The 24,930-nt window shown below is 38.0% G+C and overlaps 1 protein-coding gene and 1 pseudogene across 1 annotated transcript in view; both read left to right on the top strand.

The window, feature by feature from the left end:
- The window catches only part of MRPL39 (mitochondrial ribosomal protein L39), a 237,171-nt gene that overhangs the window by 133,140 nt on the left and 79,101 nt on the right, over nt 1-24,930 (top strand). The gene's annotated exons all lie outside the window — the stretch shown is intronic.
- Nucleotides 1,908-2,000, top strand: LOC116274821 (annotated as a pseudogene).

Below are 24,930 nucleotides of genomic sequence, written 5' to 3'. Positions count from 1 at the left end.
CATGTGATACTGTTGCTGCTGGTTTCTGAACCCACTCTGAGTAGTAGCAAGGATCTAGAACACCACTATCCTGCCAGTTGAACCAACGAATGTTATCAATTTCCTGATTGTAAATGTACCCTATTTTCTTGTACCTCAGCTACTTGAAGCTTACCTGCTTTTTTTACTGTGTCATTCTATCATATTTAATCATAATAACACAAAGCAAAAAGAGTTGAAAGACTAGATCTATCTACTAAAATAAGGACATTTCCAACACCAACCACAAATCCATAAGGGCCAATTTCAAAGCATAATGATAGGCAGCTCACATTCTGAGGTTAATGAAAAGGAAGCTTAAGTGCCTCTCTGTAATGTGGTTCTCTGCATAGCCTCATTGTGCAAATCCTCTTGAGACAGTAATAGAGTTCTTGGAGCTAGGGTTTTCACTGCACATCTGCCTTGGGAGTATTCAACTTTCCTAAGCTCGATTATATTTAGGACATGCTCCGAATGAGCAGCTAAAGTAGTTTCCACTTTTATGATTGCTGGCTAGTTGTTTGAATACTCCTGTTGCTCTTCTGGAAGTAATGAGCATTTTGAGAGAAAGTAGAGACCAATATTTGCCAGAAACATTAGACAATTAGGAAGAAAAATGTGTTCAAGGAAATCCAGGTTCTTCCCAATGCACATTCAGATCTTCTGATATTTCCTTCCTCTGTCTAATGTGAATATTACATTCCAGCTGGTCTTACCTGCTTGCCATTGCCTGGACACAAATGATCCATTCCCACCTCTGTACCTTAGCTCATACTGTTTTCTTGACATACCCTCACCCACTAACTTCTCCTGCCAGTAATCCTTGCTATCCAGTGTGGGCCCGTATTATATCAGGCTCTGGGTTATATGCAGAACTCAATTTAATTCTCAAGCAATCTTACAAAATAGGTATTATGGACTGTATCCTCAATTCATATGTTGAAGCACTAACCCCGAATGGGATGCTATTAGGAGGTGGAGACTTTGGGAGGCAATTAGGTTTAGATGAGATCATGAAGGTGGTGTCCCAACTTTTTTTTACTCCCTATGCTTGAGGAGCAATTAGGGACTTAGCAAAAAGTAAATCCACTACATATTTCAAATGCTGCAATCCTTTGGATCACTAGAACCTCCTTTGATTTTTCATGAAAAATGTCATCCTATGCCAGTCAATACAAGCCCTGAAAGTTGAAATTGAGGAAAATCTGATAAAATGTACATTTCAGATTTGTCTCAGTTAGATACTTATCTCTAAAAGCTAAGTTTTCACTTCCTTTCTCCCTTGAAGTCAAATTGTTCCATAGTCTTTGATATGTTCAGAGCCCATAGAATTATGTTTGGTTCTCTAGCCAATGTTTGGACATAAAACTTTCAGATAAAGTTTCTGTAGTGGTAAAGGAAGAGGTGGAAGCTCTGAAACTGCAGCATTTTCAAATGAATGAGTCTGACCAATGAAATTTAGTGCATAATTTGAACAAAATTATGATATAATGGTGGGAGGGAATATTAGATGTATTTTTGGTAAGAAATAAAACTAATGATACTTTTTTAAATATAAGAGGTGCAAACATCTGAGGAAAGGGAGAATATTGTTTGTCTTAATTTTTTGCTCCCAATAAAAAGCTATTTTGTCATTTTTCCTAAAATATAAACAATCGTTTTTGTTCTAATTGGATAAACAACTTTCTGGAAATTTATATAAAAGCACAGAAATATAAACTTCACTTCTCAAAAATAAAATTTTTGTTTATTATTACTAAGCTTATAATCATCATGGAAATGTCAAAGGATGCAGACTGACAGAAAAAAACTACATTTTGGTGCATATGCTTTCAGATGCTTCACTGTAATACTATTTTGTTGTTGATGTGTTTTACTTTTACATGTTGATCCTTTTGTAGTTCATAAGTGTGATGCTTGAGTCTTCCCACTCATGTGTGAGATGTACCTCACTCAAACGTTAGCACATTACCCATCTGATGTGAAAAAAAAAAACCTTTTACATGTTAATCAGTACCTATCGACAACATACTTTTAATTGACTTTACAGCATTTCATTATGTGGGTGTACCTTATCATTTTTGCTGAACGTTTAGGTTGTTAGCAATTTTGCTGGTGTATACTCTGCTATGATAACAATTTTTATAGCCTAGTTTTTATATTTTAATATTTATTTTTATGTAAGCTACATCTAACATTATTTCCTTAGTATGTTAACGTCGAGTTACTGGGTTGAAGAACACTACTATAATTATTTCCTTAAAAAATAGGTGTAGACCATGGAATACTATGCAGCCATAAAAAAGGATGAGTTCATGTCCTTTGCAGTGACATAGATAAAGCTGGAAACCGTCATTCTTAGCAAACTAACACAGGAACAGAAAACCAAACACCACATGTTCTCATTCATAAGTGGGAGCTGAACAATGAGAACACATGGACACAGGGAGTGGAACATCACACACTGGGGCCTGACTGGGGGTGGGGTGCTAGGGGACAGATAGCACTAGAAGAAATACCTAACGTAGATGACAAGTTGATGGGTGTGGCAAACCACCATGGCACGTGTATACCTATGTAACAAACATGCACGTGCTGCACATGTATCCCAGAACTTAAAGTATATAAAACAGGTAATATCTCCATTAAACTGTGTGTGAGCTCCTTGGGGGCAGGATTACTATCTTATTGATCTCTGTATTTTTAATCTGAATAAAAAATACTTGATGTAAGATGGACATTCAATAACAATTTATTGAATAAATGAGTCAAATGAAATACAGTACTAAAAAAAATAGGTGTGGAATTTTAGATCAGAAGTCAAGTACGTTATCCTGACTTCTGAAGTGTATCACCAATGACTCTCCCTAAACTTTGGACCAATTTATATGCCCACGAGGGGCTCATGAATGCTTTCATTTTTCTGAAGGTTTACCTACTCTAGATATTATTTTTGCTTATCTAAACCAAGATTTTAAAAATCAGGTTCTTTAAACAGAGGTTATAATGACAGAAAGTAAATAACAACAAATTATAATGACAAGAAGTTTCTCATCTGAGCTACCTTAGAGTATGTTCACTCAAATCCAACTCTCACTATATGTGGTTAAATCCAGCCAGGATCTGATTATATTTATGATTTTGTCAGATTGTAGCATTTAGAAAAATGTTTGGTTAGCTTGTTCTTTTGAAATATCTTGGTAAATACCATGAAGCAATGAATTTTGCTACCACAACTTCTTTTTATATATTTCCCAGTGTGACAGGTAAAATATTAGAATATAAAAATTTCTCATTGCCCTGCCTTCTGAGTTAGGAATAAATGTTTTTAAACATTGTTCAGCAAATTGGGTCTTTTGATGTAAAGTGTGTTGTATTTATGACCTATTGCTACCTTATAATTACCACAAACTTGGCTACTTAAACCAATCAAATTTATTATCTCACAGTTCTGTAGCTCAGAAGTCGGGTGAGCTCAGCTATTTTCTCTGGCCTAGTTTTATAGGCTGAAATCAAGTTGTTGGCAAGCTGGACTAGTATTTTGAGGCTCTGAGGGAGAATCTTCTTCCAAGTTCCTTCAAGTTGGCTGTCAGAATCCAGGTATTTGGGCTTCAGAGGTGAGGTCTCTGCTTCCTTGTAGGCTGTGAACCAAGAGCCTCTCTCAGGGATATAAGGTCGCCTGAATTCCTCCATCTCCAGATAAGCTAGTGTGCTTTGAGTCATTCTCACACTTGGAATCTCCTTTGCTTCTCCTTCTACTGCACCTCTTCTGCCTGCACCTGAAGAAAGTTCTCTGCTTTTAAGGGATTACATGATTAGAATGTGCCCCCCTTGGTAATAAAAGGTACAATTCCTATTTTAAGTCCTATAACCTTAATTACATATTCCAAGACCCTTTTACCATGCAAGGTAACATATTTATTGGTCTCAGGATTTAGGGCATGAATATCTTTGGGGGGCATTCTGCCATTCTCACTATATAAAACCTCTGTTATGTGATCTGTCTCCCACATTCCTCAATTGTAGATCAGGAATATGAGGTTTTTGTCTTTTGAAGCTGAGGGAAAAACTTCACAAACATCTATTATAAGAATTACTTATTATTTGTCTTAAATGAACATATCCAAAATACCGAAAATAGAGTGAACAGCATCAAGTATTCTACATATTCATCCCCTGTATGAGTCAGTTCTCACACTGCTATGAAGAAATACTCAAGACTGGGTAATTTAACTCACAGTTCTGCATGGCTGGGGAGGCCTCAGGAAATTTACAATCGTGGAGAAAAAAGAAGTGGGCATGTTCTTCACAGGGCAGCAGGATGGAGTGAGTTCAAGAAGGGAAAATTCCAGACACTTATAAAACCATCAGATCTCATGAGATTCACTCACTATCACAAGAACAGCATGGGGGAAACCGCCCCCATGATCCCGTTACCTCCACCTGGTCCCACCCTTGACACATGGGCGTTATTGGGATTATGGGGATTGCAATTCAAGATGAGATACAGCCAAACCATATCACCCAACTTCCAACAATTATCAACAATTCTGCCAATCTTAATATATCTATTTGTTCACACCCTGCTTTTTTGTTTTGGTGTATTTTCAGATGGAAGAAAATATTTTTTATCTGTGAAGACTGATTAGACTTTGTATTTTATTGAGGTTTCATATAATACAAATAAAAGAACAAAAGGATAATAATTTAACAAAGCAAAAAGAATACTAGTGCTTTCCTTTTATTTGATGGATGGAAAATAACCTTTGGGACATTAAAATCTTGCCCCACTTACGCAATTCAACATTATGATTCACTGAAATTTTGCATTAATGATCTCACAACATAGAATTTCTTAATTTCATTCTTGTGCTGATCTCAAGAGACACTTGAATGTAAGGGAATGGACTCCTTGACTCAGTCCTGGCACATACTAATCTAATTTCTGTGTCTATTTTTTACCTGTTCTGGATATTTCATGTGAATAGAATCATACAATACGTTGTTTAACTTAGCAAAATATTTTCAAGGTTCATCCATGTTGTATCAGGCATTAGTACTTCACTTCTTTCTGTCACCAAGTATCCATTGTGTGAATACACCACATTTTATTTATCCATTCATCAGTTGATGGACATTTGAAATTTTTCCACTTTTTTGCTATTATGAATAATGCTGGCATAAAAGTACAAATTTTTGAATATACATATGGTTTTGTTTCTCTTGACATATTCCTGGGAGTAGAATTATTGGGTCGTATAGTAACTTATATGATTAACCTTTTGAAGAACTGCCCAACTATTTTTTTAGCAGGCTGCACCCTTTAAAAATTCCTCCTGGAACATATAGGGTAATCTGTACATTTTTTAAGGTTACATTGTGTATCTATGCCGTGGCTTTGTATATAATGGACAACTACTGAATATTGTTGAATGAACCAATGAATGATAACAATGAAAAGTTAAATTCTAATATATAATCTTCTTAAAAGTTAATATCCAATATACAGAAAGTAAGTACTTAATACACTGAGTTCTGCCAATACATGACAAGTGTGTTTTTCTGTAGTAAATCTGAAATATCAGTAATAGCTGCCTGTATTAGTTTGTTCTCGTGCTGCTATGAAGAAATACCTGGGATTGGGTAATTTATAAAGGAAAGAGGTTTAGTTGACTCACAGTTCAGCATGGCTGGGGAGGCCTCAGGAAACTTACAGTCATGGCAGAAGGGGAAGCAAACACATCCCTTCTTCACATGGTGGCAGGAGACAGACCTGCAGAGTGAATGGGGGAAAATCTCCTTATAAAACCATCAGATCTCATGAGAACTCACTCACTATCATGAGAACAGCACGGGGGAACCGCCTCCATGATGTAATCACCTCCCATGAGGTTCCTCTCACAACACATAGGGATTACAAGTTGGATTACAATTCAAGGTGATATTTCGGGTGGGGACACAGCTAAACCATATTACTGCCTGTCTTTGTTTGAGCTGCTGTAACAAAATACCCTATACTGGGTAGCTTAGAAAGAACATGTAGGCAAACCCAAACAAAAACTATCTGTGTAAAATAATAAAAATACTGTCTAATTAGTGAACTTTCCTGTGCGACCAGTCATTTTGTTTGGTATTTTCATCTTTCTCCTCAGGCAGCTGGTGTACTTTATGTGCCTGGTGATCATTGGCTGGCCACTCATATTTAAGAGAAGAGGACTGGCTTGCAGCTCCCTCTTCCTGGTGCAGTGGTGATGTGATGGCAAGCTCTCTCTGTGTGTGGTAGAGTTGAGTGGGAAGTGGCATTCCTCACTTCAGGATGAAAAAGAGTAGGCTGCTAGACTGTGGGTCTCAAAATTCCAGATGAGGAGAGATTTACTGTGGGCATCAATATTCACCTTCAAAACATTAGCTTACCTAGATATTCAGTTTATAAAGAAAAGGCTTTTTTTTTTTTTAATTTTTTTACACAGGAAACAAAAGCACATGACTCTGAATGGGGTGAAAGAAGCTGATGAAGGTTGCCAGGTGGGTTAGTATTCTTTCTAGAACACCTGTTCTGTAATTAGTGTATCTTTTTCTTGCTTCTTATGAAACTAAAACTGAATTTCCGTAAGGATAATGGTCATTTAATTGTCTTCTAAACTGGCATATTTTGAGATAAATGGGGGCTTCTATTAATTATTCTAGGAAAAAAAGACTGCCCTAGAAAATCATGATGCAAGATGTTTCAACTATATGATTGGCTTTTAACTTTGCAGATACTTAGCAGTTTACTGCTCTAACTTTTCCTGCTTGTTTTATCAACCCACTTCCATTTATGTTTGATCTTTCAGAAATATGTTGACATTTCTTATTTGTTGGTAAAGTATGCACACACACCTCCATTTCCCTGCCATGTTATCTTTTTTTATGACTTTGTTCTATTTTATATGGCTTTGTTGTATTTTATACTTGTATCCTTTTTTTTTTAATCAGTAGGGTTTTGCGAGGTATTGGAGACGAATGTGTGCGCAAAATCGCATGTAGAATTGATATAATTTTAAAGAAAATTAGTTCAACTTTGGTATCTGTGGATTTAATTGATGCCACCAGTGAGGCTGTATTAATTATGGTTTATGTTAATATCAGGGGCTGACAAAAATGAATAGTTATTAAGTATACAGTGTTGATAGTTAGAATTAGAACCAGAATATATGCCCTCTAGGTGGAGAAAAAGACTTTAAGCCAGGATTAAAGCACTTGTATAGCATTCGTATAATAAAGAATTTTGCTAATATAACCAAATTGGGCATGAGGTCAGTACCAAATAATGAACAGCCTGAGTTGAAAAACATTTTAAAAGAAATGCAAATTTTAAGCTTTTACATGTGCACTCCATTGCTCTCTAAGCAATGGACATTTCAGGCAGAGGGTGTATGAAGTGCAATAATCTGAGCAAGGAGCTTGACTGCTCTGTTCAAAGAACAGTGACGAGTGATGAGCCCAGTTTAGTTAAGGAGAAATGAATAAGGGAGGAGGGAGGAGGAGATGTAGTCAGAGAAATAATGGGGCCAGCTCATGTAGGTCCTGGTATACCATGGTAAGGACTCTTAGTTTTTATTCTGAGTGAGATGGGAAGCCATTGAAAAGTTGTGAATAGATTATGTTTTCATGGAATCTCTATGTCTGTTCTTTGGAGAATATGCTGAAACTGGACAAACTTATTATAAAACAGTAGATCAGGTAGAAGGTAGTTGGAATAATACAGGCAAAAGTTATTGTGTCTTGAACCAAATTGATGTTTTGTGACAAACAGCCAAATTCTGGATCTATTTTGAAGATAGAGAAAGTAGGGTACATTGACAAATTTTGTGTAGATAAGGAAAGACATACAGAACAGTGCCGAGATTTACATGTCCTAGTTAGATATGAGCTGTATGAGGACAGGAGTCATATATGCTTGTTCAGTATTTTATCCTTTTCTAGTATCTAGTTCACAGACAGCACTAAGAAGTACTGAATGAATGAATAAAACATTCATGTAGGACACTGTATCAGAATTTGTATATAAAGCAGAGATCCCTCTTTTCTAGGCTACCAAATTCTTGATCTTTCTCAAAGTTCTTCTTCTCAGGCACAGGGATGGAACATATATGGATTCTTCCTTTTCGGATCCAGGTGCTTCTTCCAAATGTCCTCCTGTCAGTCTCACTCTGGTGGCTGTCACCCTATAGGGCAGTGGTTGGTTATTCCTTACCTTTCTAGATTATGCAGGGAAAGGAGTTGTGTAGACCAGCTTCCTCTGTTTCCTCCAAGATTCAGACTACTCAAACTGCATGTTCATTCTCAGAGAGAAAGAGGAGCCATATCCCATTTTCTCAAGATCCAACGCATTCTCTCATTTGTTTTTTGAAAGAGTCTTTGTATTTTGAAAGAGTGACTTCTGACCTCTCAAGGAAACTTTCACAACATGAGTCTTCAGAGCCCTCGAGCCCTCGATTTGGCACTACCTGTAGCACAGAGCACCCCAATCAAGGGCCTAATGAGTCATTTTAATCCTGTTACTCTGGTAATTTTCTATTATGGGTATAACACAGTTATTTCCTTAGTGGTGCCTAGAAACAGTATATGTTGACCTAGTTACAAATCTTCTTTACATAGTACAATACTACACAGGGTGGGAAAATCTATTTGAACATATTTTAGAGTAAAATGATATAATAAAGAATAAAACTCAAAATTCTACTTTCAATGTTTTGGCCATAGGGAAAGGTGACGAATCCAATTAATAAGGCTTATGATTATCAATAAAAAAAGTATATAAAGGATAACAGAATAAAGTTTTGAGTGTTAGTTTTCAAAAGTGCATTTATCCCTGTGGCAATTTTTAAAGTTGTTGGAGAGCTGGTACTGACAAATATGTCAGAATGCCCTAGAAATTAAGGGTATCACTTTAGCAACTGAGAGAGGTAATTCTGAAATTTGAACAGAAAAAAAAAAGAGAAAAGAAGAGAAAAAGTTGTTACCTTCAGAAGAACCAAGCCATTGCAAATATGCCCCTGTTAAGTTGATTGGATTGCTGTGAAAATGTCAAGCATCTCTGTGCTAATTGCTTAGAACATCCTTCTATTTACTACTTAAAGAATGAGTAAAGTGTGAAAAAGTGCCTTCTATCTAGATTTCTGAATCTACACTGGTATGTTCATTTTAGGCATCATAATGGTAAATATGTAGAGCATGTTTCAAATTTTTCAGTTAATTCTTCTATAAAGGCAACCTTTATTCAAGGAATCTCTAGTGAGGGTGAGGTTATCATAGACTTTTCTTGCTAATTTTGGGTTGCAAATTTCTAGCCAACTTTCTATAAAAATGTAATATGAGACAAATATGAGAAATAAATGACATTTCTTCTTCTTTGTGGGATCCTGTGCTTCATAAGAAACATTGGATGAGTTTCCGTACTCCAGTTTAGAAAAACATATTGGGGCTATAGCTTAAAAACAACACTTGGTGATATTTTAGCAATCTTTGGTGAACTCCAAGAAAATGGGACTGAAATGTTTCTCAAACTTTATCATAGCTAATCAAACGTAGAATCAAAGAATATGTAGGCTGAGTAAAAGTTTCCACACAGAACAAAATCTTTTTTTTTTTTTTTGTTAAATGTGACTTATGGCCCATTTTAATATTTTTTTCTCACTTCCCTACTTTGGTACATTCTATTCCCAAGCCTTTGGGTTAGTCCTTATTCTTAAATTCATACATGCCATGTATTGTGCTGTAATTCATTCTTGGATGCTGACTCTATTACAGAATGATTTGAAAAAAGTGATTGTTCATTTTTTTCATTCATTGTCATTAAACCAATCAAAAACGATAGACTTGTCACGGGGTTTCTGGTTGTTTTAGTCTGATTGGGCAATCATACCAAAATACCAGAGACCAGTTGACTTGAACAAGGGAAATTTACTTTCTCATAGTTTGGAGGCTGGGGAGGTCCAAGATTGAGGTGCCAGCCAGTTGGGCTCCTGGTGAGAGCCTGCTTCCTCGCTTGCAGATGGCTGCCTTCTCTTTGTGTGCTCACATCACCTCTCTTCAGGTACACATGCCTGGAGAGAAGGAGAGAGGTCTCTCTCTCTCTTCCTCTTCATAGGAGCCACTGTACTATCAGTTTAGGGCCCCACCCTTACGACCTTATTTAACCTTAATTACCTCCTAAAGACCCTGTCTGCAGATACAGTCACATAAGGCATTAGGGCTTCAACATATGAATTCAACATGTGAATTGGAACACAATACAGTCCATTGCACTGATCTGTCAACAGATCTGTGTCAGTATTTCCAGTGGTTTATTATGCTGATGGTGTTTCAGTTTCTGCAATCAACATTTACAGAACTGTACTGACACTTTGCTAGACTCGGGGCATATGCTCCATACCTGATACTATGCTAGATTTGAGGCATTATAAAAATATATAAAAGAGTCTCCTGATTTTAAGCTTATAGTCTGATATATATATATATCTGTGTGTTTGTGTGTGTATATATATATGTCTGATATATATATCCACAAACATCATTAATAGTTCTGAAATAAGTAGTATCAAATAGACTAAGAGTAAGATTGCAGTTAATACACTTTAAAAACCCACTCTGATATCAGTACCACTATTAGACCTTTCCAAGGCTGTCCTGTGGTTAATTTCTTAAATTAGGTGATAAAAGTTCAGGAGATACCCTGAATATATAAGCGTTGAGGCTAGCTCTGTCCTGCCAGTTTCCTTAGTATTAGGTTTGAAAGCTGTTTCTATGTGTGTTTGCCCTTTTATTAATCTTAGTCAGTGGACCCACCTTTTCCTTTTTACACTGGTGTGTCAATGGCTTTTCCTTGTAATAACAGTTGACATAATCCTGTTGAACTGAAAGAAAACACTACTAAGGAAAACACTGAATTTTTCCAACTTTCTCAGACCTCTGTATGGAGGAATGTAGGTTTTGAGCCAGGGTCAAGCAGAGAAAGAGATACCAGTGTACAACCAAATAGTTCAGGCTCTTGGGCACTCTTTGCTTTGTTTGAGATTGACATCATTACCCTTACTCTATTCTCATACTGAATTGGAATTACAATATTTTTTTTAACCTGTCTGACTGGCAAATGTTCAAACCAGCAATAACAACCAATGCTGGCAAATAGTCAAGGATATGAGCATTCCCTCGCTTTTATGAGAGAAGCATGAATTCCTCAATTTGTTTTGGAAAATAAATCTAGCAGCAACTATTTGAATTAAAACATCTATACATTATACAGGAATTCAAATTATTGAATTATTACAAAAATCACACTTGATAATAACATATATAGACATAATACTATTTGTATCATTGTAGTGACAATAAATCATAAGCTGTCTGAATGTCCATCAGTGGGTAACTGATTAAATCATGGCACTTGTGCATGTTCGTGCACACACGCACACGCAATGGAAAATGATGCAGCTCTTAAAGAGAATCATTTTTAGTTGTATTGGGACATATAAATGTCCCAAATGGGAGGGATATTCATGATACACAGTGAGATTTACAAAAGCAAAATCAGAGTGAAATGAATAATACCAATACATTTAAAAAATCAAAATCTAAAAACATGGGGCCAGGCGCAGTGGCTCATGCCTGTAATCCCAGCACTTTGGGAGGCCGAAGCGAGCAGATCACTTGAGGTCAGGAGTTTGAGAACACCCTGGCTAACATGGTGAAAACCCATCTCTACTAAAAATACGAAAATTAACTGGGTGTGGTGGCGCCTGCCTGTAGTCCCAGCTACTCTGGAGGCAGAGGTTGCGGTGAGCAGAGATCGTGCCACTGCACTCCAGCCTGGGAGATAGAGAGAGACTCCATCTCAAAACAAAAAACAAATAAACAAAAAACACCTAAAAACAGCTTTTGTACTTGACCAAAGAGAAAATGGGATCAAGTACATACCCAGTTCTTCACATATGTAAACTAAGGGAGGTATAGGAGGATTTTTGACTTTTCACTCATTTGTATACTCACTTATATCAGAAATGGAAAGGCACAGAGAAGAAAAGAAGAGGAACACCATCCTGTTGATGGATGCTGGGTGAGAGAAGGGCTGGACACCAATATGACAGTAGATTCATTCCACTCCCCTAAATGAAAATGAGTGGCTGTCTCTGATTTTTTGAGCACAGGGATTTGGAGGAGGATGGTGACTGAGGAGGAAGAAAACATGGCTGGAAGACCCAAGTCTTCAGTTGGGTCTTATTGACAGGGCCTCCCCTGTACAGTTGTCTTTTATATTGGCAGGGCACCTCTCTCTCTAATTATGTTCAGGGGAAGTTCTGCCAATACTTGTGCCAAGTTCCCAAGGTGGGGAGGATGAGGGCAGTAAAGGGATATAGATGAAAGAGGGTGCCATCTACTCCAGGTATAAGCAGAAACTTTCGGGTGAGCCAAGAAATTCACCAGATGTCCAGGCTTCCCTTTCTTCCTCCACCCACAGAACCAAGCACCAATTTGCGTGTGGGGGTGTCACCGTCCAGAGATTTGCTAGGAGAAGAATATGGTAAGATAATATCTGAGGTTATTAATCTATGCTTTTTATTCTCTCTATACATATTTTTCTCTGCTTGTTCCTCCTCATTCAGGAAGGTAACTGGCCCTAGGAAGCATAACATAGGTAATGTTTCTGGCTGTTAATTTTCACTTACTTAAATCTGAAGAAGTCAGGTAACATTTCCAGAGCAGGGAACGTTAAGGAGGATTTGTGGGCCTAAATGACGTGTCTTGGCCAGAGACAGGATGGAAGGTGAATTTTCCAAGGTAGAAAGAGATCCCCGTGGGAATAGGGGAGTGTAGGGAGGAGGAGAGAGGAATGTCAGTGGGAGCCAGTAGCTAGGGTCAGTGCCCTGCTTCCAACTACATGAAGAAAGGCATGGAAAGATCCTAAAGAGAAAGTGGATGCTCAGTGTTGAGGCAGATGAAACTAAGAGGAGCCATTCTCCCAATGGCGGACATTTTGGAATTACAAAAAACAAAAAAACAAAAAGAAGTGCTGCTGGGAGCATTCTTGTGTCCCTGTGCAAAGTGTGTCTGGATTTTATGCCTTAGAAGTTGACTTGCTGAGTCCTGAATTTCCAACTTTACTAGATAGTGCAAAAATATTTTCCAAATCATACCAGTGTACTCTTTCAATCTCTTATATTTTTCTTCTCAAATGTATGCTATACTGCCTATAGTGAAATGTCAATGTTCATTAATTATCAGTCATTAAGAATTTGTAAGTTTCCTGTCTCCCCTACTTCCTTGCCATTACTTGTCATTGTCAGACTTTTGAAAATTTTCCAGTCTGATGGACATGAAAGAGTATCTTGTCTTAATTTGCATGTTTCTATTACCAGCAAGTGACAGCTTTTTTCCACATATCTTTGTTGGCCATATAGAGCTCCTCTTCTGTGAACTGAAGGTTTATATTTATCTATCTACTGGACTTTTTGTAGTTTCCTCATTTATAGGATTTTAAAAATATTCTAGATTGGAACTATTTTTCAAATGTCTTGTAAATATCTTCTGTCACTTGCTTGCCTTTTAACTTGGTTTATAGTGTTGAATGTATAGAAATTTAAAATGCTAATGTCATTAAATTTATTCTTTTTTATTTTGTACTTAATGGTTTGCTGTGTTATTTCTTTATTTCAATAGACTCAATTTTTTAAGAGCAGTTTTAGGTTCACAGTAAAATAGAGTAGAAGATACATAGGTTTCCCTTATACCTACCTCTACCTCTGCGTAGGCATAATTTCCTTCATTTTCAATATCCAGCACCAGAATGGTACATTTGTTACAATTGATAAACCTTTTGATAATATTTTGATAAATCTTTTCTAACTTTAATGTTATGAGAGAGCCGCCTACATTTTCTCCTAAAATTTTTAAGGGTTGCTTTTAGTCTTTAATCCATGTGGACTTCCCGTTGGTATATAGAATGAGGAGAAACTTGATTTTCTGATACATTTTAAAATCTGTTTCTAAATTACATGAGACCAGACCATCCTACTGGCAGATTCACCTGTGTTCCCACTGAAAGATTCAGGATAGTAAAGCAGTTCCTAACAGGCATTACGACAGGACATTGTGGGTTTATCACTGGACTCATGGATGGGTCTCAGAAACCAAAGAACAGGTCAGGGTATTACCAAGGTTAGTGAGTGGCATGACTTTTCTATGTCATGGATGTTGACTAATTAGGCAACAGGGACATTCAGATTGAAAAGAGGTATAGCTGGCCTGTGATTACAACTGGATATTAGGATTTGTCAAAACAACTGACAAAGCAGCCACCACAGCAGAGCAAACATGGCAGAACTAACACAGTCGATGTGTTTCCAAGCCAATGTACACAACCTAGAGGAGAATATTTACTGGGAAAGGTTTCATCCCTCTAATATCATTAATTTATGCTATGTATATTGTAACATTTTTAAGTTCTTAAAATATTTTAATATAGTGGGATGTAGTACAGAGAAGGGAAAAATCATTTTTAATTGTTTGGTTGGAAAAATGAGATTTTTGGGTATTCCCCCCAAAAAATATACAATACAAATAATAAATTTTAATAATCTTTTTTGAGACGTAGTCTCACCCTGTCACCCAGGCTAAAGTGCAGTGGTGTGATCTCAGAGCTGGGATTACAGACATGTGCCAACATACCTGGGTAATTTTTGTATTTTTAGTTGAGATGGGGTTTCACCATGTTGGTCAGGCTGGTATCGAATTCCTGGCCTCAAGTGATTTGCCTGCCTCGACCACCCGAAGTGTTGGGATTATATCATGAGCCACCATGTCTGGCCCAATTTTGATACCTTGAGCAGGGATCACAGTTTTTCTTATAAAAATTCTTCCTCATAAGTAAAACAACTACATGGGATTTCATGGCTATTTTGGTATTTATATAACTCTTTAAGGAAAATAAAACTTTAGTTATATATAAAACCTTGAGTTATATAAATAACTTTATTGAGTTATATACAGTTATAATGGCATTATGTGCTCTAGAGTAAAATCGCAATGTCCATTGTCTCACTGATCGTAATTAAAAACTATAACCCAGAATCCAGTTTGTAATTTCCAAGATGACTGTCACTGTAAGTATTTGAAACATACTTGATCTTTGTAAAAAAAAATTTAATGAAAATAATTAGCTGGGAATATCCCACATGTATTCTAAATCCCCCAGTTGGTTTAGGTAATTTTTCTTATTCTTCCACAACACATGGTATTCTTTCTATGAATGACATCAGTTTGGAAATACCCCATGGTTTTCTGAGTTATAAATGGGTATCTCAGTATGAACTCCTGATTATATTATGATTCATACTTTCACTTCTGTTTTTTTATACTATCATTTTGAAAAGTGAAAATGAAACTATGTCTCACTGGCCAAGAGTTCACAAGGGAGAGAGAAAAGCAAAGTTTAATGGAATGATTTTCAAAATACTGAAGGATTGTGGTCTGAGAATATTGTAAAGACCATTTCTTAAGGAAAAGCAATGTAGTTGGGATCAAAATAAAAAAATGCTCTTTGAGAGTTTCTCTGGAACTTTAGAGTGTCTACTGTCAGAGTTTTGTTTCACATAAGAGCATTGATTATGATTTCTTCTGGCATTTATTTCTTTATTTATTATTTATGACTCTTAAAACTTGTTTTTCTTGGTGGAACTAGGTTATGAACCCTAGCATTTTAATTCCAGAATTTGTTCTCTTAAGTATTACACTATAGTAGCAATTTGATGGTAACCCTAAGGAAAGAAAGAAAGAAAGAAGAAAAGAAAGGAAGGAAGGTGTGGAAAGTCCCAGAATGACTCCAGGTCTGAGAGCATTTATTCAAACTGCAAATTTTCTTAGGGCAGGGGACATGCTAGCTCTGGTTGTGTTCCCTGCACCTCAATTCCTGGCACATAGCAACGCCTGACAAATATTTGTTGAATAAATGAGTACAGTAGCTTAAAAGCAAATTTTTGTACTTTATGGTTTTCTGTAGAAAGCCACAAGAAAAAATTTCATCTGAGGTCTCAGCATTCTAGTAACTATGAAGTATTAAGACTTGTATGAGTTCCCCTTATGAGAGCCTGAAAGTATTAGTATCATGAGGTATGAGGTTTAAGGCTAGATGCCTAAATGGCATCTCATTCTTTATTAAGCTGGACTTGTAGCATGGGAATTTTGTGAGGGATTATAAGACCTTTATAAAGATTAATGTGATTTTAAAAATTATTAGCTTAGGCCGGGTAAGGTGGCTCACACTGTAATCCCAGCACTTTGGGAGACTGAGGTGGGCAGATCCCTTGAGCCCAGGAGTTCGAGACAAGTTTGGGTAACATGGTGAAACCCTATCTTTGCAAAAAATACAAAAATTAGCCGGGTGTGATGGTGCATGCCTGTAGTCTCAGGTACTTGGGAGGCTGAGAGGTAAGAGGATTGCTTGGGCCCGGGAGGTGGAGGCTGCAGTGAGCTGTGATTGCACCACTGCACTATGGTCTGGGTGGCATATAGCAAGGCCTTGTCTCAAAAAAAAAAAAAAAAAAAGTTAAAAAAAAACTTATTAAGAGGAAATTTACATCCTTGGGCTGCTTGTCACCAAATGGTGATTCTTAACAAATAATTATGTCTTGTGGGTCAAGTGGGTCAATATGTGTTTTTAAATTTTATTTTATGTATTTGTATTTTGAGGGTGTCACTACTGTTACTCAGGTTGGAGTGCAGTGACACCATCATAGCTCACTGCAGCCTCCACCTCCCTGGGCTCAGAGGATTCTCCCCACTCAGCCTCCCGAGTAACATAGGTGTGTGCCGCCATGCTGGGCTGATTTTTCTTTTCTTTCTTTCTTTCTTTTTTGTTTTGTAGAGATGGTGTCTGGCTGTATTGCTCAAGCTTGGTCTCAAATTCCTGAGCTCCAGCATTCCACCCCGCCTCATCCTCCAAAGTGCAGGGATTGCAGGGGTGAGCCACCCTGCCTGGCAATATGTGTTTTTTAAATGAATAAATTAATTCTTCACCTTCAAATCTCCTCTCAGACCAATTTTTTTCTCTACCAACCTTGCTTTGATGATTATATTTCAAATATACCAACTCCTTTAGGTTAAGGCATTGAAGAATGGGTTGTCTAGGAGAGGATATCACCTGTTTTTAACTTTCATTAACATTTTAAGATGCAATAGTCCAACAGACCAGTGAAGCAGTTACTCCACGCATTTCTAAGAACAGAAGAGGTATATGAGTATGTAAGTGTTGAAGAATAAAAAGAATGTCTGCATATCTGCAGTAGCCAATGTGACATGTGAAGAATGTTTAGTGGAGAATAGAAAAGTTATTTCTTCCAAGAATTGTTAAGAGGGCTTCACAACATCCCTTAAAATGTTAGAATATTCTAATGTCAGTTATACCAGTAACCTGGTCTGAAGATGATATTGAGAATATGCTGAGAATAATAATGATATTAATAAAAATGCTTATGATTTTAAGTAATGACATTTTGTGATCTCTTGTTAATCAGCAATTGATTACCAGAACAAGATTGTTGTAAGAATTAAATGGATATTAATGAAAAGAAAGCCAAACAGTGAGATTTTCTTTGAAAGCTTATGGAAACTGACTGCAGCAAGATGGGTCGTCTTCATGAGATAAAAGAGTTTATGAGTCAGTAAGACTTGACTTGTAACTTGCCAGATATTTTTGAAATAAATAATGTGTTATACAGATAGGGAGTTGGTTCACCTGGCATATGAAAAAATAAAACAAAGAATCTATGAGGTACATTATGGCAGAAAAATCTAGCAAAATCGGGTTCCAAGTTTTTTCCTTTCTGATGACAGATGTTGAAATTGTAGCATCAGTCATTCTTTGCTTGGTGTCACTAAGCATCTTGTTTAAATCAACCTTCCACTTACTCTGAATTCAAGTCAAGTAATCAACATTGGGTTGGTGCAAAAGTAATTACAGTTTTTGCCATTACTTTGAAAGGCAAAAGACGCAATTACTTACAATTACTTTTGCCCTAACCTGATATTTCAATTCTAATTTGACTTCCGATATAATTTTACAAGAAAGGGATGCTTTAGCTAGAGATCCCCCCCTTGGCAGTTGTATTTCTTGTTGTAATTAATAAGATGGCTTTTTGTTTGTTTGTACAGAAGTCTCTTGAATAGAGTTTCTGTGAATTATAATTCCCAAGTTTGACAGAATTTGACACCCTGACGAGATTGAGTTTTTGAATTGACAAGGCTGAGCAAGAGAGTTAGGCCTGCAATGGCTTCCCAAGGTTGTTGCCACTTGGATGACTTCTGTTCTCTAGCTTCTGGCGGGGACACAGTGTGATGAGTACCTGGTAATAAGCATGGCATGGGGTGTTGGTGTGCTGCAGATGTTAGTTCCTTCCCATTCCAAAGTGTTTCTCCAATAGCTTGTATGAGGATGAGGGAAAGAAAATAATGCACTTGAGAAGAAGCAAAGTAGGGAGAAAAAGGAGACCTATTTGTTGCAAGCAAATTTTACTGACATAGTAAGCTCTGAAAGAAATCTGTCATGAGTATTGATCAGGTGTAATGGTTAATTTTAGGTGTCAACTTAACTGGGTCATGGGGTGCCCAGGCATTTGATCAGATATTATTCTGGGTATATCAATGAGGGTGTTTTTGGATGCATGAGATTAATATTTAAACTGATAGACTGAATAAGGCAAATTGTCCTCCATGATGTGGATGGGCCCACATGGTTTGATCCGTTGAAGACCTGAAGCGGACAAAGGCTCATCTTCCCATGAATTAAAGGAAGCTTTTTCTGCCTGAGTGCCTTCGAGAGGGGACATTTTTTTTCCTGCTTTTGGTCCCTCACTGAAACATTGGCTTGCCCTGAGTCTCAAGCCTGCCAGCCTGAGCACTGGAACCATTAGCTCTCCTGGGTTTCCCGCTTGCTGACTTCAGATCTTGGGATTTGTCAGCTTTATACTCACGTGAGCCATTTCCATATAATATATCATATTTCCATACCTCCTATTGGTTCTGTTTCTCTAGAGAACCCAGACTAATACATCAGATGCCTTTGTAATATGTCATATTACCAGGAAATTTTACTTTTGCAAATGAATCACATCTTTAATGTACTCACTGGCAAGGCAAATTCTTTCCATCTAGATTTTTGTGACCCAGGGTGAATGTGTTTCCTATTTTTTTCCTTTCATAAGGATACATCTCACTAACACTTTTCCAATTCATCTTCAGTAACTGAATTAAAGAATTTGGTGTACTCTTATGACACAGATGCCTGTGGTTCATCTCATCTGGTTTGGTTTGTTTGTGATGCTGCCACATTTCCTTTCCCTTAACAGGCTCTTCCCTCCAGTCCCCAGACTAAACCTTGGACCATCTCTCCACTGGCCCACAGCTACAAAGTCAGCAGCCCCACAACTTGCAAGTCTTGCCAAAGTGTTTTAGAGGATGATTTATTAAAGGAAAACCTAAGTTAGCAATTGGATATATTCCACTATAATAACTTAAGACCATGCATTAATTCTACAACGACTTACTGAGCACCAGTAGGCCAGGCTGGGTAAACAAAGGTAAAATAAGCAGACTTTTTCCTTGAAGAGGGGAGGTAGGAAAACAGATATGAAGACTAAGAGGAAAAGAAAAGTACCCGATATTCATTGACCATCTAGACTTTACCAGGCACTCTGTGAGGGGCTTTCCAATGAATCTTTATAACAGCTCTCTAAGGGAGGTACTGTTATCTCTCATTTATGTATGAGGAACCAAGGCTCAGGGAGGTTCTCCAGTTAGGAGCATAGAAATTATAGCTAGCACTCACTGAGCCTCAGTGACAGAGTGGAGTTAAAACCCTGGTCTGTCTGCTTTTTCGCTCTTCTTTCCACTTCACCTTGCCGCTCTGCTCTAGACCTTCACTGCCCAATGTGATGGCCACTAGCCACATGTGATTATCCAGCACGTGAGATGTGGCCACTTCAAACTGATAAGTGCTATAAGCACAAAATACTAACAAGATTTCAAAAACATACTATGCATAAAACATAAAATATCTCTAATAATTTTTATATTGATTACATGTAGGAATAATAACACTTAAGATATACTGGTGTATTAGGGCTCTCCAGAGAAGTGGAGCTAATAGGAGATTATAATTAAATGTTATATATTTAATTTATATATGTAATAGGATATATACACATGCACACATGTATATACATGTATGCACACATGTATATACATCTGTGTATGCACACATGTACACATATGTGTATATATACATATATGTATATACACTATATATGTATGTATATGTAAATGCACATGTTATGTATATGTAAACACATATATGTGCTATATACTTATGTATATGTAAACACACATATATATACATAATATATGTGTGTGTATATGTAGGTGTATATACATGTGTATATGCATAATATCCTGTTACGTATATACTACACACACACACACACACACACACACACAAAGAGAGAGAATGAGAGAGACAGAGGAGAAAGGAATTTATTTTAAGGAATTGGCTCATGTAATTATGGAGGCTGGCAACTCTGATATTTGTAGACTGTGTCAGCAGCCTGGCAGTTAAGGTAAGAGTTGATGTTGCAGTTTTGAGTCAGAAATCCACAGGGCAGACTAGGCAGGCTGGTAACTCAGGCAGTGTTATGAACTGACTTGTGTCTCTCCCCCACATTCATATGTTGAAGTTCTAACTCCCAGTGAAATTGTATTTGGAGACAGAGCCTTTAAAGAGGCAATTAAGATTAAATGGGACTGCAAGTGTGGGGGGCTAATACAATAGAACACCAGGGATGTTCTTGAACAGAGAAAAGGCCTTGTCTGCAAGCCAAAAAAAAAAAAAAAAAGGGCCATGGAAGGAACCAAACCTGCCAATACCTTGATCTTGAACTTCCAGTTTCCAAAACTGTGAGAAAATACATTTCTGTTGTTTAAACCACTCAGTCTGTGCTGTTTTGTTGTGGAAGCCTGATATGGTTTGGCTCTGTGTCTTCACTCGAATCTCATCTTGAATTGTAATCCCCATCTTGAATTGTAATCCCCACATGTTGAGGGAGGGACCTGGTGGGAGGTGATTGGATCATGGGGGCAGTTTTCCCCATGCCATTCTCGTGGTAGTGAGTGAGTTCTCACTAGATCTGATGGTTTAAAAGTGTTTGGCAGTTCCCCCCACCTCTCTCTCCTGTTGCCTTGTGAAGAAGGTGCTTGCTTCCCTTTTGCCTTACACCATAATTGTAAGTTTCCTGTGGCCTCCCTAACCATGCAGAACTGTGAGTCAATTAAGCCTCTTTCCTTCATAAATTTCCTAGTTTCAGGTAGTTTTTTATAGCAGTGTGAAAATGGACTAATATAGGAAATTGGTACTGGGAGTTGAGGCATTGCTATAAAGATACTTGAAAATGTAGAAGAGACTTTCGAATTGGGTAATGGGCAGAGGTTGGAAGAGTTTGGAAGGCTCAGAAGAAGACAGGAAGATGTGGGAAAGGTTGACACTTCCTAGAGACTTGTTGAATGATTTTTAACAAACATTATAGTGATATGAACAATAAAACTCAGGCTGAGGAGGTCTCAGATGGAGATGAAGAAATTGTTAGAAGCTGGAATAAAGATCACTCTTGCTATGCTTTAGCAAAGAGACTGGCAGCATTTTATCCCTGCCCTAGAGTTCTGTAGGACTTTGAACTTGAGAGAGATAGTTTAGGGTATCTGGCAGAAGAAATGTCTAAACAGTAAAGCATTGAAGATACTTATTCTGGCTTTTTCTGAATGCATACAGTCATATGTGTTAATGTAGAGATGATCTGAAATCAGAATTTATGCTTAAAAGGGAAGCAGATCATAAAATCTTGGAAAATTTGCAGCCTATCCATGTGGTAGAAGAGAAAAACCCACTTTCTGGGGAGAAATTCAATCCAGCTGCAGAATTTTCCATAAGTAGCAAGGGGCTGAGAGTTAATAGCCAGGACAATGGGGAAAATGTCTCCGGGGCATGTCAGAGATCTTCGCAGCATCTTCTCCCATTACAGGACCAGAGGCAGAGGAGGGAAAAATGATTTCGTGGGCCAGGCCCAGGACCCTGCTGCTCTGGGTAGTCTTGGGACATGGTAACCTGCATTCCAGCCTCTCCAACTCCAGCCATATCTAAAAGGGGCCAAGGTACAGCTCAGGCTGTGGCTTCAGAGTGCAAGCCCCAAGCCTTGGCAGCTTCCATGTGGTGTTGGGTCTGTATGTACACAGAAGACAAAGGCTGAGCCTAGATTTCAGAGAATGTGTGGAAACACCTGGATGTCCAGACAGAAGTTTGCTGCACAGGCAGAGCCCTCATGGAGAACCTCTACTAGGACAATGTAGAGGGGAAATGTGGGGTTGGAGCCCCCATACAGAGTTCCCACTGGGGCACTGCCTAATAGAGCTATAACAAGAGGGCCACCATCCTCTAGACCCCAGAAAGGTAGATCCACTGACAGCTTGCACCGTGCTTCTAGAAAAGCCACAAGCACTTAATACCAGCCCGTGAAAGCAGCTGTGGGGGGGTGTATCCTGCATAGCCACAGGGCTGGAGCTACCCAAGGTTCTGGGAGCCCACTTCTTGCATCAGCATGCCCTGGATGTGAGACACGGACTCAAAGATTATTTTGAAGCTTCAAGATTTAATGAATGCCCTGCTGGGTTTTGGACATGCATGGGGCCTATGGCCCCTTTGTTTTGGCATTTGGAACAGGAATGACTGTACCCCCATTGTATCTTGGAAGTAACTAACTTGCTTTTGACTTTACAGGCTCCTACATGGAAGGGACTTGCCTTGTCTCAGATGAGACTTTGGACTTGGACTTTTGGGTTAATGCTGGAATGAGTTAAGACTTTGGGAAACTGTTGGGAAGGCATGATTGGTTTTGAATTTGAAAAGGACATGAGATTTTGGAGGGGCCAGTGGTGGAATAATATGGTTTTCCTCTGTGTCCCCACCCAAATCTCATCTTAAATTGTAATTTCTCTGTGTTGAGGGAGAGACCTGTGGGAGGGATTGAATCATGGAGGCAGTTTCCCCATGCTGTTTTCACGATAGTGAATGAGTTCTCACTAGATCTGATGGTTTAAAAGTGTTTGGCAGTCCCCCACACCTGCTCTTCTGCTACCTTGTGAAGAAGGTGCTTGCTTCCCCTTCACCCTCTGCTATGATTGTAAATTTCCTGAGGCCTCCCCAGCCATGTGAACTGTGAGTCAGTTAAACCTATTTCCTTTATAAATAAACCCGCCTTAGGCAGTTGTTTATAGCAGTGTGAAAATGGACTAATACAGAACCCTAGCAAAGATAATATGGGTAAATTTTTTATGCTACAGTCTTTTTTTTTTTTTTTAAATAGGATCTCACTCTTGCCCAGGCTGAGTGTAGTGGCACAATCATGACTCACTACAGCCTCAACCTACCAGGCTCAAGTGATCCTCCCACCTCAGCCTCCTGAATAGCAACAACAGGCACGTGACACCATGCCTGGCTAATTTAAAACTTTTTTTTTTTTTAGAGATGGGAGTGTCTCACTGTGTTACCCAGCCTGGTCTTGAACTTCTGGGCTTAAGTGATCCTCCTACCTCATCCTCTCAAAGTGTTTGGATTACAGGCATGAGCCACCACACCAACCTCTATGTTACGGTCTTAGTTCTTAAGGCCTTTAACTGATTAGATGTGGCCCACCCATGATATGGAGTGTAATCTACTATACTGATTTAATTGTTAATCACATCTAAACAATATTTTATTGTGTATATATATATATTTATTGCAATATTCTAGACTTTTGTTCAACCAAGCAACTGGGCACAATAGGGTAGTCAGGTTGGCACATAAAACCAACCATCACAATTGGGTTCAATAAAGTGTAGCTTTAAAATTATTTTCACCTGTTCCATTTAATTTTTGAAAATGTGGCTACTAGAACATTCAAAATTATGTATGTGGCTCACATTTATAACTCACATTTTATTTCTATTGGACAGTGATGCTCTAGACATTTATGAAAACAAATGTGTTCCAAGGGAGTATGAAGGAATTATGGTAAAATATGCTTGAGGCAATTGGTGAAGGCTTTGCAGAGATGGTAAGATGATGAAAGCACAAATCCTTGCATCAGAATGCCTAGATTTGAATCTCTGCTCTGCCACTTCACTGTGATGCAGGACAAGAAACTTAACCTCTCTGTGCCTTGTTTTCCTCATCTGTAAAATGGGGTAGTAATTAAATCTTCTGCATGGGATTGTGGTAAGGGTTAAATGATTTCATGCATTTAAGCATTTAGAATAGTATCTGAGGCAGTAAATCTCTATAAATATTAAAGAAGGTCATGACTGACCAAAAACTGGATAGTTGAAGGGCTGGACAGTTCCCTAAGGGATTATTGAAAAGGGATGAATTTCATAGGGAGGGAACATCTAACTCTCTTCTTTGGGCTTCCCTTTCTGTCTTACCACAGGAAGATCAGCAGTAGTCTCAATATGTTCTGTGGCTAAGAGTTCAATCACTTGCATTGAGTTTTTGCCTCAGTTGGTGAATAACCAACATGTGTCTGGCAAAGTGCTTGGCATCCCTTTTAGTCCTCATTTTACCTGATCTCAGCAGCGCCCATCCCTGCAGGGCACAGACTCCTTTTTTAATATGTTGCTTTTATTTCTTAAAATCTGTGTAAATGGAGCCAGAGAGGAGAGAGAGGAAGGGGTGAAAACACTGAAGATGAGAAAATGGAAGACTAAAAGATATTTGCAAGACATTTGTTGGTCATACAGCAATTTGATTGTTTAAACAAACTTGGCATTGAGAGTTATACAGTTCATTTACTCAAAGAA

Source organism: Papio anubis, chromosome 4 (genome assembly GCF_008728515.1).
Source record: "Papio anubis isolate 15944 chromosome 4, Panubis1.0, whole genome shotgun sequence".
Taxonomy (NCBI): Eukaryota; Metazoa; Chordata; class Mammalia; order Primates; family Cercopithecidae; genus Papio; species Papio anubis.
Note: the sequence above shows the minus strand (reverse complement) of the source record. Positions and strands in the feature narration are given on the sequence as shown.